The sequence below is a fragment of the Manis javanica genome, chromosome 9 (assembly GCF_040802235.1).
Source record: "Manis javanica isolate MJ-LG chromosome 9, MJ_LKY, whole genome shotgun sequence".
In the NCBI taxonomy this organism is placed as follows: Eukaryota; Metazoa; Chordata; class Mammalia; order Pholidota; family Manidae; genus Manis; species Manis javanica.
The window spans coordinates 45,927,346-45,944,046 of record NC_133164.1 but is presented as its reverse complement, the minus strand read 5'-3'; the positions used below and the strand labels follow the sequence as shown (position 1 = coordinate 45,944,046).

The following is a 16,701-nucleotide window of genomic DNA, read 5'->3' as shown; positions in this document are numbered from 1 at the left end:
GTTTCAAGTGCTTTGGTAAATAAACTAATGAAGCTTATACTCTATTTAGAGGTGAAGAAAATCAAAGAATCTTTTGCTAACATATTTCAATCATTAGAACATGCAACTGAAGACACATAAGACCTGGACTCTTCAATTAACTGCTATGAAACAAGAATTTTGGAAAGGGAGAAGGTAAAATGAGAAGGGAACAGATCAGAGTTGATGCCATCTTTCCCGAATGGCACCTTGTCTTTTGAGCAATGGTAATCAACATATTCTTTTTTGAAATTACATAATTTTTTTCATCATTATACAATATTCTGACTGGGGGCAGGGCACTGAATGATATGATTTGGAGATGGTGGAGCCCATGGGGTGAAATGGAGCAGACTTTGAGAGCAACTCCCTTAGGGAAAGGGAGTGAGTGGTCTCTGAAATTAGAATGCTTGACTATATCCCTAATATTGTAGAGGCTGGAAGTCACAGGATGCTCCCCTAAGCCCTTTATGAAAAGCATTATCTTCCATTCCGCTAATGACAAGACTGATGATTTATGAGAAGTCCTAAGTAAAATAATTAAATATAAATTTATCTATAAATATGAGAGGAAAAATAATACACATCATTGGCAGCAATATGGGACTGTTTGCATTATTTGCTGTGACACTGGAATATTTAACTGGTTAGCCAGAAATACAACTGAAAAAAAGATTGCTTATTTATCAAAGCATATGGAATTCTGAACTGTCTAAATCAAAACACCATAAAAAATAACTATCCTTCATACCTACCCACATTCAGAAATTATACTCCATACAAACATATGTGTGTTTATATGTGCATTTCTATGTGTGTCTATGTCTGAATGTGTGCACATATAAGTATTGAAGCATGCAAATTGGGAAACATTTGCACCATACAACAATAATATATACTTCTCAAATAAATTATTTCAGCAAAGGTGGTGGTTGGATACTTGTGATTTTTCAGAATGTATTCTTAACCCTTTTTTCTTCTTTAAATGTGCATTCCTTTAAGCACCAACTTTTTAATATCCTGGTTAAAAAGAGAGATATTGGGCTGCATTTTGGAAAGAGCAAGATCTGTCACTGCATTTTCCTGTGACTGTCAAGAGCTTACATTTTCTTCTGTAAGATCAGTGTTTATAAATCACTTGGTTCCTAAGCAAACACTTAACAGACATCATATCTTGAAACATCATAATATTCCTGTGAGGGTAAAAAGGAGCAAATAGCATTCTTCTCACTGATCAGAATCTGAGACCTTTGGCTGAGTTACTGAAACACAGCAATGCCTGTTTCATATCACATAGTGAACTTAGGGCAACAACTATAACCCAGGGACAATGTTCTCAGTACTGTGGCTGGCAACTGCTTTCTCAATGTACTTTACCTTTTCTGAAGGTATATGGGAGATGGAATATTTATGATAAAAATAGGTGCATATTTCTTCCAGCAATACCCTTACAAGTTAATATGAATTTCACCTGCACGCTCGAATTCCCCGGTTAGATTTAAGTGCTAAACAAAAAAAATAACATTCCCCATATTTCTACTTCAATTTTATTTTTCCAAAGCCCTTTTCTTTCTACTTGAGTCGACTGTGACAAACAAGATGACAAATTATTTTTCGTTTTGTTTGGCCACCCTCAATACATAAGTGTAATCATGTACAGTTTTTTCCTGGAACATTATGACATTTTCATGTGACTAGCTTTCTGGGTAAAAGGACTCTTTTATTATGAAAAGGGTTACTACCAAGGTTAGCAATATTAATGCATAATGTCATACATGGTTGTTTGGACATTACAATGGAGGCTGGTTATAGCTGCCCGGAGTGTTTATTGTTGGCTGTGAATTAATCTGCTGTTCTAATGTGACATGTTCAGTAAAATGACATGGATCACTGGCTGGTTCAAGGTCCCTGCTAGAACAATATGAGGTAAGTAAAAAATAATTCTTCCCAATCTAAAGTGTTCCTAAGCCTTGGCCATGTAAAAATAAATGAAGTATTAACAAAATTCCAGGTACCTGCACACTGTCAAGGTATTTAATACTTGTTAAAGCTGATTACTAATGACCTCTCCCATGTTGGGAAGAATACCACCTTATTAAGTTTCATAAAAATCTGGTTTCCAGAGGAAATACTCTTGTGACTTTCTATTGAAGCAACTTTAAAGTTATAATATCTTTTCCAGGTTCCAATTGTTTGATGAGAATGTATGTGGATGCACAAACTTGCTTCTGTTCATCTCTTTTGCAAATGTAGTGTATATGTGAGATTCGACTTGTATCTTGAACAAAGACTCAGGTTGTTATATATTAAAATTAGCTAAAGCATTGGCTTTATCATCTAAGGAGTTCCTTTAAAAACAGACAAAATTGAATGTGGGCAAACAGACTGAGCTTCATTGTTCCCTTCACTTAGGGGGAGAAGCTCAATTCCTACTTGTTGTTTATAATGAGATTTCCTTAAGATTTCATTAAAGGAAAAGGTTTGTGAGTATGGGGAACAAAACAGGTAAGTTCAACTCCATTAGTTGGTGATTAGGGCTGTATTACTTTCTTTGAGGCACTCTGAATAAACTGGACCTAGGTCAGACATCTCTGTTTTTATCTCCCTTATTATACTATGAGATTAATCATACCTTTTTCCAATGTTGCTAGGAGAACTGAATGAGGAAATTTTGAAAAGCCTTTGCAAAAGGTTACTCATAATTACTTAAGTTTTTATTGTCTGTATATGATTGCTTGGTAATACAACTCAGATTGTATAGCAATCATTCATGAGAATCCTGAAATTCAGAAATTTGAATTTATATAACAAGGTAAGATTAATCCAGTTGTTAAACTCATTTTCTTAGAACATTTGATCATCTAGTTCCTTAAGTAAGTTACTTACCCTTTCTAAGGCCCTGTTTTGCCACTTGTGATGAAGGAAAAATCATACCATTAACTTCAGGGTGGTTTTGATATGAAATGAGATGATAGGTATGAAGGTCATGTAGTAGGGTGCCTGGCATAGCAAATAAGCATAGTAATCATTATATGTTTAGTGTTGTTATTACTATTATTTTTATTTACATTCTTTTTGTCAATCTGTCAGTAATGTATCCCTCATTATTATTGTTGTTTGTGTAACATAAGAAAATACTTTAAACTGAGGGGAAATAAAAAATATGACTTTGAAAGGACTCCATCTTTATGGTGTCTCTCTTATATTTTCAACTTCTACTGAGATCATAACAAACTCATCTGAGTCATTATGATCTCACGAGAAGTGTATGAGATGTTCCCATTGAAGTTTTCCTGAAATCTTAATGCAACCATTATGGTTCTCCCACTGAAGTCATCATCATATGTTCTGAAGCCATCATTGTGCATCGTGTCAATGCAGGCTAAGGGAGTCCTTGTACACAGACCATTGACATGATAGACTGTAATGACCCTTTCAGAGCTGCCATGGCCCACTGTGTCCATGCATACTGGGGGAGTCTTTAACGCACTGATCCAAGCCTGCAGAGTACTTCTCTGCTATGGGGAGAGGGGATAGTCTCATGAATATTTTGATGAAAAGCTGGTCGCTAGATCTTCATTCATTTTTAATAAGCTTCACAGTGATAGAGTGATTAGTGTGCATCACGCTAGGGCAAGGTCCAGGTTTTATTTAAGAATGTGTAACAGTTGTCATCTTCCTAAGATGCAAGACAACTTACTTCAGAGGGCAGTTTTGTGGATCAAGGACGAGAGCACCTTGTGGAGTACATTGGTAACATGCTTCAGTGTAGGCTGCCGAACCTAACCAGCCGCTAATCATTGGCAACCACTGCTGAAGGCTGCAGAAAGTGCATCATCATTATTTCTAAACAGTACATCTCTGCTTGCAATTTGTTATTGAGAATTCTGGATCACAAAAAGTGAAGTGCTTTCCTAAATTCTTTTCTAAATGAGGAAGAGAAATTCAAATACATTTTCAGGAAACATTAGAAGGCTTAACTGAAAGAAGAAAATATAGTCATTTTACAGTCTTAATTATCCATACATGACCAAATGAATCCTTTTTCTTCACTGTGGAGGAAACTAAATGTTAGATTGTACAGATGGGCACTCATATTGCCCTGATTTTTAAATTTACTTGCTGAAATAAAAGCAGTAGCTGTCTTTAAGTATTTTGTAATAAACTAAAATTATTAAACAATTAGGAAATCTAATTTACAAGATAATTCTAAGACTATAAGGCCAATAAAAGAAAGTTAGAGAACACTTTACAGAGTTTAAGCCCTTGCTGTTTCGCAAGGCTGGACCTTGCCTAAGTTCTTGTGACATTGCCTTTTTCACCAATACATATTTCTTTTGCTTCCTTCCCTTTGCATTACATTTCCAGATACAAGGACTCTTATCTTCACTGCTTTTGCCCTCAGGTGATGTCAGATCATCCTTTTTAAAGTGTAAACTTAGAATGGCAGTTACCTATGTATGACTGATTTCATTATGAGCCCTCCAAGGAATACAGTGCTAGCACACCAAAGTAAAATCTTATATCCAGCTCCTTCAATAGCTCAAAGAAATTTAAGTCAACTTTTTTTTGGCCAACAAAACTCGTTGGTATAACCCATACCACACAATTCGTTTTATTTTTTTTTTGAAAGGCTGTCCATCACTAGATTCACCAGTGGCCCAAAAGAAGTAGAAATAAGACTGAAGATAGATTAATAAGAATAAAATAGGACTTAACAGATATATGTCGGTTATTCTCTATCTGCCCAATCAGATCCATTTTCCTCTTTCTCTGCTTTGATCTGTGTCATGGTGGGTTGAGGCCTAAGGGTTTCATCACTTAAGTTCCCTTGGCCTTAAGTCTTCAACGGGTTGCAGTTAATGGCAGGCATGGGCCAGAAGTAAGAGGGAGTAAGTGTCAGTCATTGCTCACTCTGCTCTCTCCTGCCTCAGCACAGCGTCCTGGCAGTGGCTCAGAGTCAGCTCTCAGGTCTCAGGAATAGTGTCAGGCCATAGGTATCGGGCCTCAGGAGGCTGCTCCCTGAAGTGGTCAGGCCCTGGCATCTAGACATGTGCAGTTGATGCCTTTACACTGGGACACACATATGTAAATGTATTACACGTGCATGTCTAGTAGACGGCAGATCTCTGCAGTCTGCCACATGTGTAAATGGTCATTAAAATTTTTCAGTTAAATCCTTTGACTAGAATTACACAAGGAGACTCACTGGGGCACATTTTAATAATTCACATCCAATAAGAATGACCAAAAGTAAATGCAGCAACCAGTGAGGACAGGATCATTAAGGTCTTGGATCTTGTAGAAATGATGATTGGGGTCAGTCACTACTCTGGGTAAAGGACCCAGAGCAGAGGAGGTGCTGACAGAGGTTAAGGGGAACATGGAATAGATGATGTCAGAAGAAAGCAATGGTTATCGATTTGGGCTTTATGACCTGCTACGGTAGATACTGTTGTAGCTGTATTTTATGTTAAGTGTTTGTTTCTTTTTGTCTTTTTCTCTGTCTTCATATATGGAAAGTACTGTTATAACTTATGTCCTAGAAGGCAGTATGACTGAACTGACATCATTCCACAGCTGCTGAGATGACCTCTAAGGATGAAATATTTTTATCCAAGTCAAGGGCAAAAATGGATGCTGAATGACAAAACTAGAATGTTCTGGTTATAAAACTTTATTGCCTCTTCCCCATCCTCATACAGTTTCTGCTCCTCTGTGCTCTGAGCTCCAGGGAGCTGCCTGCTAAGGACTGTACCACTTGGGCCCCTTGGGTTCAACCAATGCAAAGCACAGGAAGGCAATGGTACAGAGAAATAGAGAGTAATCTCAGCCACAGCTCCAGCTCTCCTCAGGCATTGGTATTGTTAATTCCTCTCTTTGCCCTTCAGCCTAGATTTAGTATACACTCCTTACTGTTATAGTCCAGGAGTGTCTCATATTCCTTACTGGCTTCCAGAGCTTTCCACATTTCTCGTTAAATAGACTCTCTATTAACCTCTCTTCAGTTAAGCACATGTGAGAGGAATTTTTTTAGCTTTTTGGGACTGCAACTGTGTATTGGCCATTGATGAGCCAGGCACTTTTCCAAAACCGCTACATGTATTAGCTTACCTATTCCTCACAACTGCATAAATTTAAGAACTACTCCTCTCCCATTTTAGTAATAATGAAAATGAGCCACAGATGGCAAGTATCTTGCCCAATATCACACCGAGAATAGGTGGTTACAGCCAAAATTGAATCAGGACAATCTGACCCAAGCCCATAATTTAGGTGTTAGTATTTTAAAGCATATAGCTTTTGTGTAGATTGAATGCCCACTAGATATGGGAAAGTCTATTTGTAGAAAAAATTAAAAAAGCTAAAGAAACGAATTTTGTCTGGATTGAAATTCTTTCTACCAACAAGTATAGACACTGAGAAACCTGCACAGTATGTAAAATATAAATACTCTGGCACACCAAATTTGTATCCTGTAAAATAATCTGAGCTCCTTGATTTGAATAAACTATGTTCCGGTCCCTTTTTTTTTTTTTTTTTGCACTTAGACTTTACGAGAGGATTCAACATTGCATCAGAACTCCTCTTTTGAAAGCTCATTTTTATCATCAATCAGATGACACTTTCTTTATTTTTTTCCACCAGTAATTCTTTACATTTCCAAGCCATCTCCTAATTCCATAATTAAATTGTTGGAGTTCATGACTTGATATTGGAGTCTCTCCTTTCTTCTGTTCTTCTCTCTTCTATTGTCCTTTCTCTCCTCCTCTGTCATTTTAATTTTATACTTTGAATTATTTTTGCTTTCAGGATATGTTTGGTTACAGTTTTATCCATGTCTTGCCAATGGGTTTCAGCCTTGGACAAGTTCACTCTTGATTCGGTAAGTCTGAAAAATGACAATGGAACATTCTTTGGGTGAAAGGGTTTATACCCAACCTCATTACCACAGTGGCAGGTCAAGCACTAGAATCCCATCCACCTCTGAGCAAATCTGCATGCAGCAAGCCGGTCTCTGTCTCTGGGCCTCTTCGCCCCCACAGCCGTCTCAGTTTCTGTCCCGGTCGCTGCCACCACTCCAGCCTCTGCTCTCCTGTAGCCGTGCAACCCAGAGCACTGGGCAGAGCTCTTTATAGAGTCAATAACGCATTTCCCACATGTGTGCAGCGGGCAAGCAGACTACCGTCAGGTGAGAATCCTGGCCATAGGAACTTCCATTTTCTTTACAATCTGTCAAAGTTAACAGCCAGTATGGACTTACATTTACATAGTACATTTGGCATGGATGTGGTCTGATTGGTTGATTTTTTATATTCACACTCTGGCATTGTACAAATAAGATTGAGTGAGAAGGTCACCCTCAGTGGTAAGATTGAAAACTTAAACACAAAAACAAAACATAAGAGCTAGGAATTCAGACTTCTGCGATCTGCTACCTACTAGACACACACCTGTAATACACAGCTTTTTTGTTAACTTTCTCATCTGCAAAATCCTATTAATGGGTTAACTCCATTTTTTAAGGATCTTTTCATGATTCTTGATTTCTATTTTTGTACTGGTCAAATTAAATAATAAAGATCAACATTTCATATTAATCTGTATCCCAAGAAAAAAGTGTTACATGTTCAAATACATTTGAACACTGCATGTCATATTGTTATTCATACTGTAACTCTGAGCAAATTAATATTCAGTGAAAACATTTTTAATTTGTGAAGTCTCTTAAACCAAAGAATGTTTGTTTACACAGAGAAGAGATGTGTTATAAGCAGTACATTTTAAATTTGAATAACCATATTTTCCTATGCTACAAACCTCATTTCACATAATATTGTGGGGCCATCTAAGTAAAATATGAACTTGGAAAATTTTAAGAAGAATTGGTCACCGTCTGAAGAGTCCTTTTAATATATAGATTAGCCAACATAATATTATATTTGTTCTTGAAATAAATCTACATTAGACAGAAAACTAGTCTCTGGATAATGATAATACAGCCATAAAAGAAAATTGTTGCTTTTCTTAAGAATGAAAAAAATGATGTCATTGAAGAGATCAGTTCTTTGTCAGGAACAAAAACTATTTTAAAATCATCTGAAAATGACCATCTATGTAGTGCTAGTGAGTGACTGAAACTATTTCAGAGAAAATGAATGAGTCACAGTAATGTGTCTTCCCTCATTGTAGGGTTGAAAATAGACTGCTCAAGCTCATTCTTGATTGAAGCTATGGTATCACACAAGGGTCTGTGAAGCTAAATCTCTGCTAAATAGCTCACATCGAACACTGCTGATACATTGCAGACTAATCATTAGTGATAGACTTGAATGTTTGGTTCTTACTATAAGTAAAGGTTTCGGTAGGTAAAGTTTTGTGATACAACATGAAAATTCCAGTATGAATGCATTTTCCACAAAACTAAATGATGATTCATTCAAGATGATCCCAGAATGGGCACCTGACTGTGAGATTTGCACAAGAGAAGGTAAACACACAGAGAAAATACCTTTAATCCCAGGACATCTTTTCTTCTCTTTGCCCTTCCCATTGCACTCATTTCTTTGTTCTTTCTCCTTTTTCTAGTCTAGTCTTACTTTACCATCATTTCTTCCCATCTTTCTGCTTTTTCTCTTATTTCTTCCCTTAAACATCTCTGGATCTTTCTTATTCTAGTTCCACTTTCCTTTCTAACTCCTTCCTTCTGGTCTCTTTTGTCTCATTTCATTTTCAATTTGCAACTTTTATTACAGTTATATTTTCAACAAGGAGGAAAGGATAAATTTAATGATTATTATTATAATTGAGCAATATATATTTTAATGACAAATTTAGGTCACATACTTTAATATTATCATATGGTTCAGATGTTATAGGCAATTTGTAAATTAAAATAAAATCACTTTGAGATTTTTAACATGAGGCTTGTTTTTGAAATAATCATTTGTTGTCCTGGCTGAAGAATGGGACTGAGTTTATGATGAGAGTGATGTGCCAAAAAGCAACCTGCCCTGCTTCTCTATGTTGCCCTGCATGAGCAAACTGGCATCTCGTAAATGCTTTGGTTGCTGAGGCACACAAAGATACATGCATGGAAGGCTGCTCAGCCTGCTGCTATGTGTGGCCAAGGAGTTACTCTTGCCAGCTGCTGAGTCCAGACACAGGGTCGCTCCTGGCAGAAAGGGGTTTCCCTGGAGCAGGAGATTCTGAAAGACTTCCCTGTGCATATGGAAGGGCATGTTGCTAGCAATCAGTCTGATCGATAAAGGAGACAATGTTTCTAATGTCTGGAAGGAGAAAAACATTCACATTCATGTCAGGATTTAGGGCATATCCCACAAAGACCCATTCTACTAAAAAAATAGACTGAAAATGTGTAATAATAAGAGAAGCCTAAAAAAGGAAAGGGAATTTCAAAGGTACAGGCTGAGAGAAGTAGATGGTGTATATGTCAGAAATCTAAGAAAAATCCTGGACTATTTTGTACTCATGTTAATGGGAATTTATATTCTGATTTTATGTATGAACTGGGATACTTTTTTTGTCTTTGGTACTAATGAGCACTCATGGCTAACCTATCCCAGGTTTAAAGATAATCACTCAAATTTTTATGCTCTGGGTGTGGGTTTGTTTCTCTTCTCCACTCCCTGTCCCTCTTTTTCTTTTCCCTTCCCTTTCTCAAAGGATTCAATGCAACTTAATTGTACTGTACGAAGTGGGGAAGGATGAAGCAGTTCACCTGGTGTGACCAGAAGAAATGGCAGCAGGCGCTAAGGACCATTAATGGAAATGGGATTGATGGTGATAAACAAGGCCTTTTCTATGTGACCACAATGTCATCACCATACCTAACAAAGTTACAATAAGTCTTTAATATTGTCTAATATACAGCCCTTAACAGTTTTTTTCTCATTTTTTCACAAATAGCTTTATTTAGATTATATTTTTTTGTATTAGTTTCCAAATAAGTTCCACACATTCTATTTGTCTGTAGTATTACTGAAGTCTGATAATTAAACTATATCTCTCAAGTCTGGTAATTTAAATAGGACCCAAACATAATTTAATGTTTAATTTTATCTTTGATTTAAGGTTTAATATTATCTTTGGTTTAAGATTTATGAATTACTTGCCTACCTAGTATGTGCATTCTTCTAAAATAACTTCTAAGTTATAGAGAGAAGAAACAATATATTATTCATAAAATGGGAGATAATTAATTTGCTTGAAGAGCTTTGCATTTCTAGAAGAAAATACAAAAACTATACAAAAATACTTTATTTTCAATGTTAAAAAAATCCTCTAAAGAGAAATGTGTGTGTGTTTGTGTGTGTGTGTGTGTGTATATATATATACACACACACACACACACATTTAAAATACCTTCAAGTTTATAAATGAATTTATATAGCTTTGCATACATTTAAAGTATATAATGTGCTAGCTTTTATTTTTTATGATGTAACTCAATTATCAGAGGAAACATGTCTAATAGTTATTACGAAGGACTGGACAATCTAATAGTGAATTTAAATTTGGATGTTTCAGTTAATACTGAGAACAAAGTAAAACAACTTTCTAAACGGCCACTTTAATTGGAAGATACAGCCAATGATGCTGTGGTCCTACATGGAAGAATGAGACCACTGCAAATATGATCCTAGAATTTTGGTTTTAGAGAAACTATACATAGCTCAACTCCATTAACAATTATATCAATTTAACTCATCTCTGTTTATGTATTGTGGTCTTTATAATAATGGCTCATCAGTCTCCATTACTGCCTACGATATGGTTTGTTTTTTCTCAACAGCAATCCAAGCAGAGATAAGACTAACCATAGGAGGCTTGATAACATGCAATGTGAATGACAGTCAGGCTGGTTTGAAGATCATTTGTTTTTTTCAAGAATCAATTATAGCTACTTAGGGTATTGTGGTTCTCTTATAATAAAGAGTGTCTTTTAAATTGAACTGGCATAGAATTTCTTATTATCTCTGAATGGCTAAAACATAGAAGTTTACAGTATAAAATTATGTGATTTTTAAACACATATTCTTTTCAAATGCACATAGAACATTCTCCAGAATAGATTAGATGATGGGTCACAAAGCAAGTCAAAACAAATTTAGGAAGATTAAAATCATAATTATCTTTTCTTACCATAAGTGAATAAAGCTAGAAATCAACAGCACAAGGAAAACCAGAAAGTTCAGAAATATGTGTAAATTAAACAATACACTCTTGGGCAAACAATACATTAAAGAAGAAATTAAAAGTGAAATTAGACAACATCTGGAGACCAAAGAAAATGAAAATACAAGGTACTTAATTAATGGGTTGCAAGAAAATCAGAACTAAGAGGGAATTTTTAGTGATAAACTCCTGCAGTTTTTAAAAAGGAAGGAAAATCTCAAATAAACAACCTAACTTTATACTTCAGAGAACTAGATAAAGAAGAACAAATGAAGCCCAAAGTTAGCAGAAGGAAAGAAATAATATAGATAGGGCAGAAATAAATGAAATAGAGGATTAAAAAAAACAATGAAAAAAAATCAGTGAAACTAAGAATTGGTTCCCTGAAAGGACAAATAAAATTGATAAACTATTAGATAGAGTAAGGAAAAAGGAAAAGCCTCACATAAAATAAAAAATGAACTGAGATCATAGAAATAAAAAGTCATAAGAGACTGATATGAAAAATTATATGCCTACAAACTGGGTAATATAGAAGAAATGAAAAAATTCCTACAAATGTACAGAGACTAAATCAAAGAAACAGAAAATCTGAACAGACTTATACTAGTGGGGAGATTAAATAAGTGATCAAAAACTCTTCAACAAAGAACATCTCAGAACTAGATGGATTCACTATTGAATTCTATCATACATTTAAAGAAAAATTAATGCTAATCTTTCTCAATCGCTTCCAAAGAATTAAGGAACATGGAAAATATCCAAACACTACATGAGGCTGACATTACCCTGATACCAAAGCCAGATGAAGACACTGAAAAGAAATCAAGGTACCAAACTATGGGCCAATAAATGCAGATGCAAAAATTCTCAATAGAATACCAGAAAACTGAATTCAACAATATATTAAAAGGATAGATCATACACCATGACCAAGTGGAATATCTCCTGATTAGGAATGGTTCAACAAGGTAAGGGTGGTTCAACATGTTAAACTCAGTTAATATGATACCCTACATCAACAGAATGAAGGATAAAAACCATGTGATCATCTCTATAGATGCATAAAAAGCATTTAACAAAATTCCGCATGCTTTCATAACAAAAATTCACAATAAGCCAGGAATAGAAGGAAATTACCTCAACATAATAGAGGCCACATACAAAATGTTCATAGCTAATATCACACTCAATGGTAAAAACTAAAAGCTTTTCCTAAAAGACTGGGAGCATGGCAAGGATGTTCACTCTATTCAACACAGTACTAAAAGTGTTAGAGAAATTAAGCAAAAAAAAAAAGAAAGTCATTTAAATCAGAAAGGAAGAAGTAAAATTATTTGTTTGCAGATGACATGATTTAGAAAACTAAAACTTCAACAACAAAAACCTCTTAGAATTAATTAATTTACATAAGTTATAAGAGGCCACATAAAAATCAGCTATCCATTAACAACAAACTGAGAAGAAAATTAAGAAAATCATTTAGAATAGCATCAAAAAGAATGAAATACTTAGGAATAAATTAAGCTAAGGAAATGAAGGCCTTATAGACTAAAAAATACAAAACACTAATGAAAGAAATTAAAGAAGTCAAAAATAAATGGAAAGGCATCCTGAGTTCATGGACTGGAAGGCTTAATACTGTTAAAATGTCCATACTGCTGCTCAAAGTTATTTATAGCAATTCAGTGCTTACCTATCAAAATCCCAAAGACATTATATCAGAAATAGAAAAATAATTTTAGAATTCATATGTCACCACAGAAGATCCAAAATAGCCAAAATGATCTTGAGAAAGAAGAACAAGCTGGATACATCACAAGTTCTGACTTCAAAACATATTGCAAAGCTTTGGTAATTAAAACAGTATGGTACTGGCATATATAAAGATAAAGACAGACAGAGCTTACTGGAACATAACAGAAAACCTAGAAATAAACCTAAGCACATACAGTCAAGTGATCTTCAAGAAGGGTGCCCAGAATACACAATGGGGAATGGAAAGTCTTTTTAACAAATGGTATTGGGAAGACTTTATATCCATGTACAAAAAATGTCAGACCTGAAACTATAAAGCTTCTAGAAGAAAATGTAGTGCAAAAGTTCCTTGACATAGGTCTTGGCAATGATTTATTAGATATGATACCAAAACGATAGGCAACAAAAGTACAAATCGACAAGTGGAATATCATCAGACTAAAAAGCGTCTTGCACAGTGAAGGAAAAACATGAGAATGACAAAGGCACCTACTGAATAGGAGAAAATACTTGCAAGACATATATTTGATAAGGGATTAATATTTAAAATATAAAAGGAACTCCTTGAATTTAATAGCACAAAAAACAACACAATTAAAACATGGACAAAGGACTTCAATAGACATTTCTCAAAAGAGCAGGTATATGAAAAGATACTCAATTACCCAGTAACACTGAGGGATATTAAGGAAATGCAATCAAAGCCCAATAAGATATCTCCTCATACCTGTTAAGATGGCTATTATCGAAAAAACCAAAGACGGTAAGTGTTGGCAAGGATGTAGAGAAATTAGGACTCTTGTACACTATTGGCAGGAATGTAAAATGTTGCAGCTGCTATAGAAAACTGTATGGAGGTTCTGCAAAAGAACTAAATATAGAACTACCATATGATCCAGCAATCCACTTCTTCTGGATATTTATCCAAAAGATATAAAATTAGACTCTCAAAGAGATATTTGCATTCCCACATTCACTGCAGCACTATAGACAATAGCCAAAAAGTGGAAAAGACCTAAGTGTACAGGAATGGGTGAATGGATAAAAATAATGTGGGATACGTATTCAATGGAATATTATTCATCCTTAAAAAGAAGAACATTTTGCAATATTGCAATGCGATAACATGGATGAAACTTGAGGACATTACAGTAAGTGAAACAAGCCAGTCACAGAAGGACAAATACTGCAAGATGCCATTTATATGAAATATATAAAATAGTAAAACACGTGGAAGCCAAAAGTAAAATGATGGTTGTCAGTGGTTGGGATGCGGGGAGGCGGGGGTAGGCAGTTGCTATTAAAGTATATAAAATTACAGTTATGCAAGATTATATGCATATATATTGCATATGCCATCCTTTTTAATAGTTTGCATCTGGGCTCAGAAGATTAAAGTTAAATACATGGCAAATTCTTAACAATTCCTCAATATTTGGGATAACAAGTTATTCAAGAAGTTCTAGGGCCCTAATGTACAACATTGTGCACAGAGTGAACAGTACTGCCTTATACGCTATGTGGGTTGATCTCATGTTGTGTTTTTACCACCCAATTGGAATGAATTGACCACCTTTAATCATCTGACAAGAATTATATTTTTTCCAGGGTAATTGGAATTATCTTTTCAATTAATTTGGTTTAACTACTCAGACAGCCGAGGTTAAATATTGGCCAAGATTTTAATTGGGGCTTGAGATCTGATTCTGAAGGTCTCCAAGAGATCTTCCCCATGACCCATTGCAGTGTTAAGCCATTTTATAGACCCTAACCAATAAAGGTGAGTTAAGCCCAAATCTTGGAAACAGCACTGTAAATGAAACAGTTTTAACTAATTATTTATAACTTTCCTTAACTTCATTCAAATATCAGAGTGGACAAAATTTCTGAACTCCTGCCTAGGCTAGCTTATGAAGAGATTGGTTTCAACTAACCCAATTTCTTTTCTTGTTTATGACTGAATTCATTTCATAGTTTCTTTTTTCTCTTTTATGGAAAAAACGTTGAATGGTATGTGAATGGCATCTGACTGGGTTTTGATCATTAATTTCTTGATGTTATAAATTCCCTTTTGCTTAAGCACAGTTGAGTTGATTTCTGTAAGTTGAAGCTACAAGTTCTTATCAAGAGGAAGAAGTTACTGAAGTACCTTACATCTTCTTAGCTGTAACATGAGAAGCAGGAAATTATACTATTTTGGGATTCTAGAGAAAAGTGACTCCTTTCTTAGTAAATGCTTTCCTTGATGACTCCCACATACATATCCTAAGGGGAATATATTTTAGAGAAATTTCAAGGTATCACATTTTTTTTCTTCCAGAAGTCTAAAGGTAGTGAAGAAATCTAGACTCATGGTTCCAGAGTAATTTAAAAACCATTAGGCTATGTTTTAATGTTTTGTTAGGTAAATATACATTTCTGTTTCCTGATTTATATTTGTCGAAGAAGAATTACTTTTTTTTCAGTCCTGTTTAATAGTTTGCATCTGGGCTCAGAAGATTCAAGTTATATACATGGCAAATTCTTAACAATTCACCAATATTTGAGATAACAAACATATAAATGTGTAATTAATTTAGCATACAGATATAAATGTAGGGAGAAAATTTTTAGCCTCCTCAGTTTCAGTCACATTTTGGCTCTTGCCCACTTCAGAATTCCAAGCAAAAACAGAATTCTTATGGTGGATTTGAAATTTCTTTTCTATGAAAATAATTTTAAAAGACTTATTTTCTTGCCTTTAATTTTTTTTTTACTAGTAGAATATTGTGAGCTCATTAATACTTTAATACAAAAAGAGCCCCAGTTATATCTTTCTCTTACAGAAAGTAAAAATTTCTATTTTTTTTTCATTCTCTACTTTTAGGAAAGTTTTAAAAGGTCCCCTAACCACATTTCACAGAATCTGACAGACTTATACCCTACTTCCCATGTTTATGTGGTGACTTCCTTATTGACTAGGTATAAGAATATTATTTTGCACTATTTAGCAAAATTAAATGCCTTGTGATTATTTTGTCTATTTTTAACTTTTCCATTATAAATACAATTTACTATATACCACTGTACAAAAGGTATATTTAAAATATTTAAATCATGGTGAAGTTATATCACAACAGCCATTGTTATCAAAAATGATTTGTTGGCTGTTATAAAATATGTTCTTAATTGTGAATAAATGCAAAGTGATTTTTCTTGGTGATAGCATATGAACCCTATATTCAGATTGGCCTTGTTTTCATCCCAGAATCCTACAATGAAGATCCATTACTCTGTATAATTCAGTCATCATACAGCACCAAAAAAGACATTAATATATTTATACTTATTCAAAATTGTTAAAAGTTTGTCAAAGGAATTTATGAACTGGGATTATGTTAAAGGAATTATGAGCTGTAATAGGCTTAGTGTATCAACAAAAATTTTGGACTGAGGGACAGAGGAACAATAATTGCAATGGAGTGGTGGCCCCTCCATTAGGTGAATTTTAATTAAAACCTTTGTGATAAAGTAACTAGATAAATAATTTTGAAGCAGTTCCTAGACTTTAGAACAACAAAATGTATTATGATAATATATATTTATTTCCATTGCCACTCCTGAAATTGATTGTATCAATAGAATAATTTATAAGCAGTGTCTTGGACCTCTAATTTAGAATTTGATATGTGAGATATGGCAACATATACATGGAGGTGTAGAATTATTTTTAGGTATTTACTTAAA

General features: G+C 34.6%; 1 long non-coding RNA gene across 1 annotated transcript; it reads left to right on the top strand.

Moving 5' to 3' along the window:
• Positions 1–1,798: 1,798 nt before the first annotated feature.
• Positions 1,799–15,502, top strand: LOC140843367 (uncharacterized). Its single transcript, XR_012121053.1, has 3 exons — positions 1,799–1,944; positions 6,832–6,904; positions 9,706–15,502. It is a non-coding gene; the product is annotated as an uncharacterized lncRNA (long non-coding RNA).
• Positions 15,503–16,701: the final 1,199 nt, after the last annotated feature.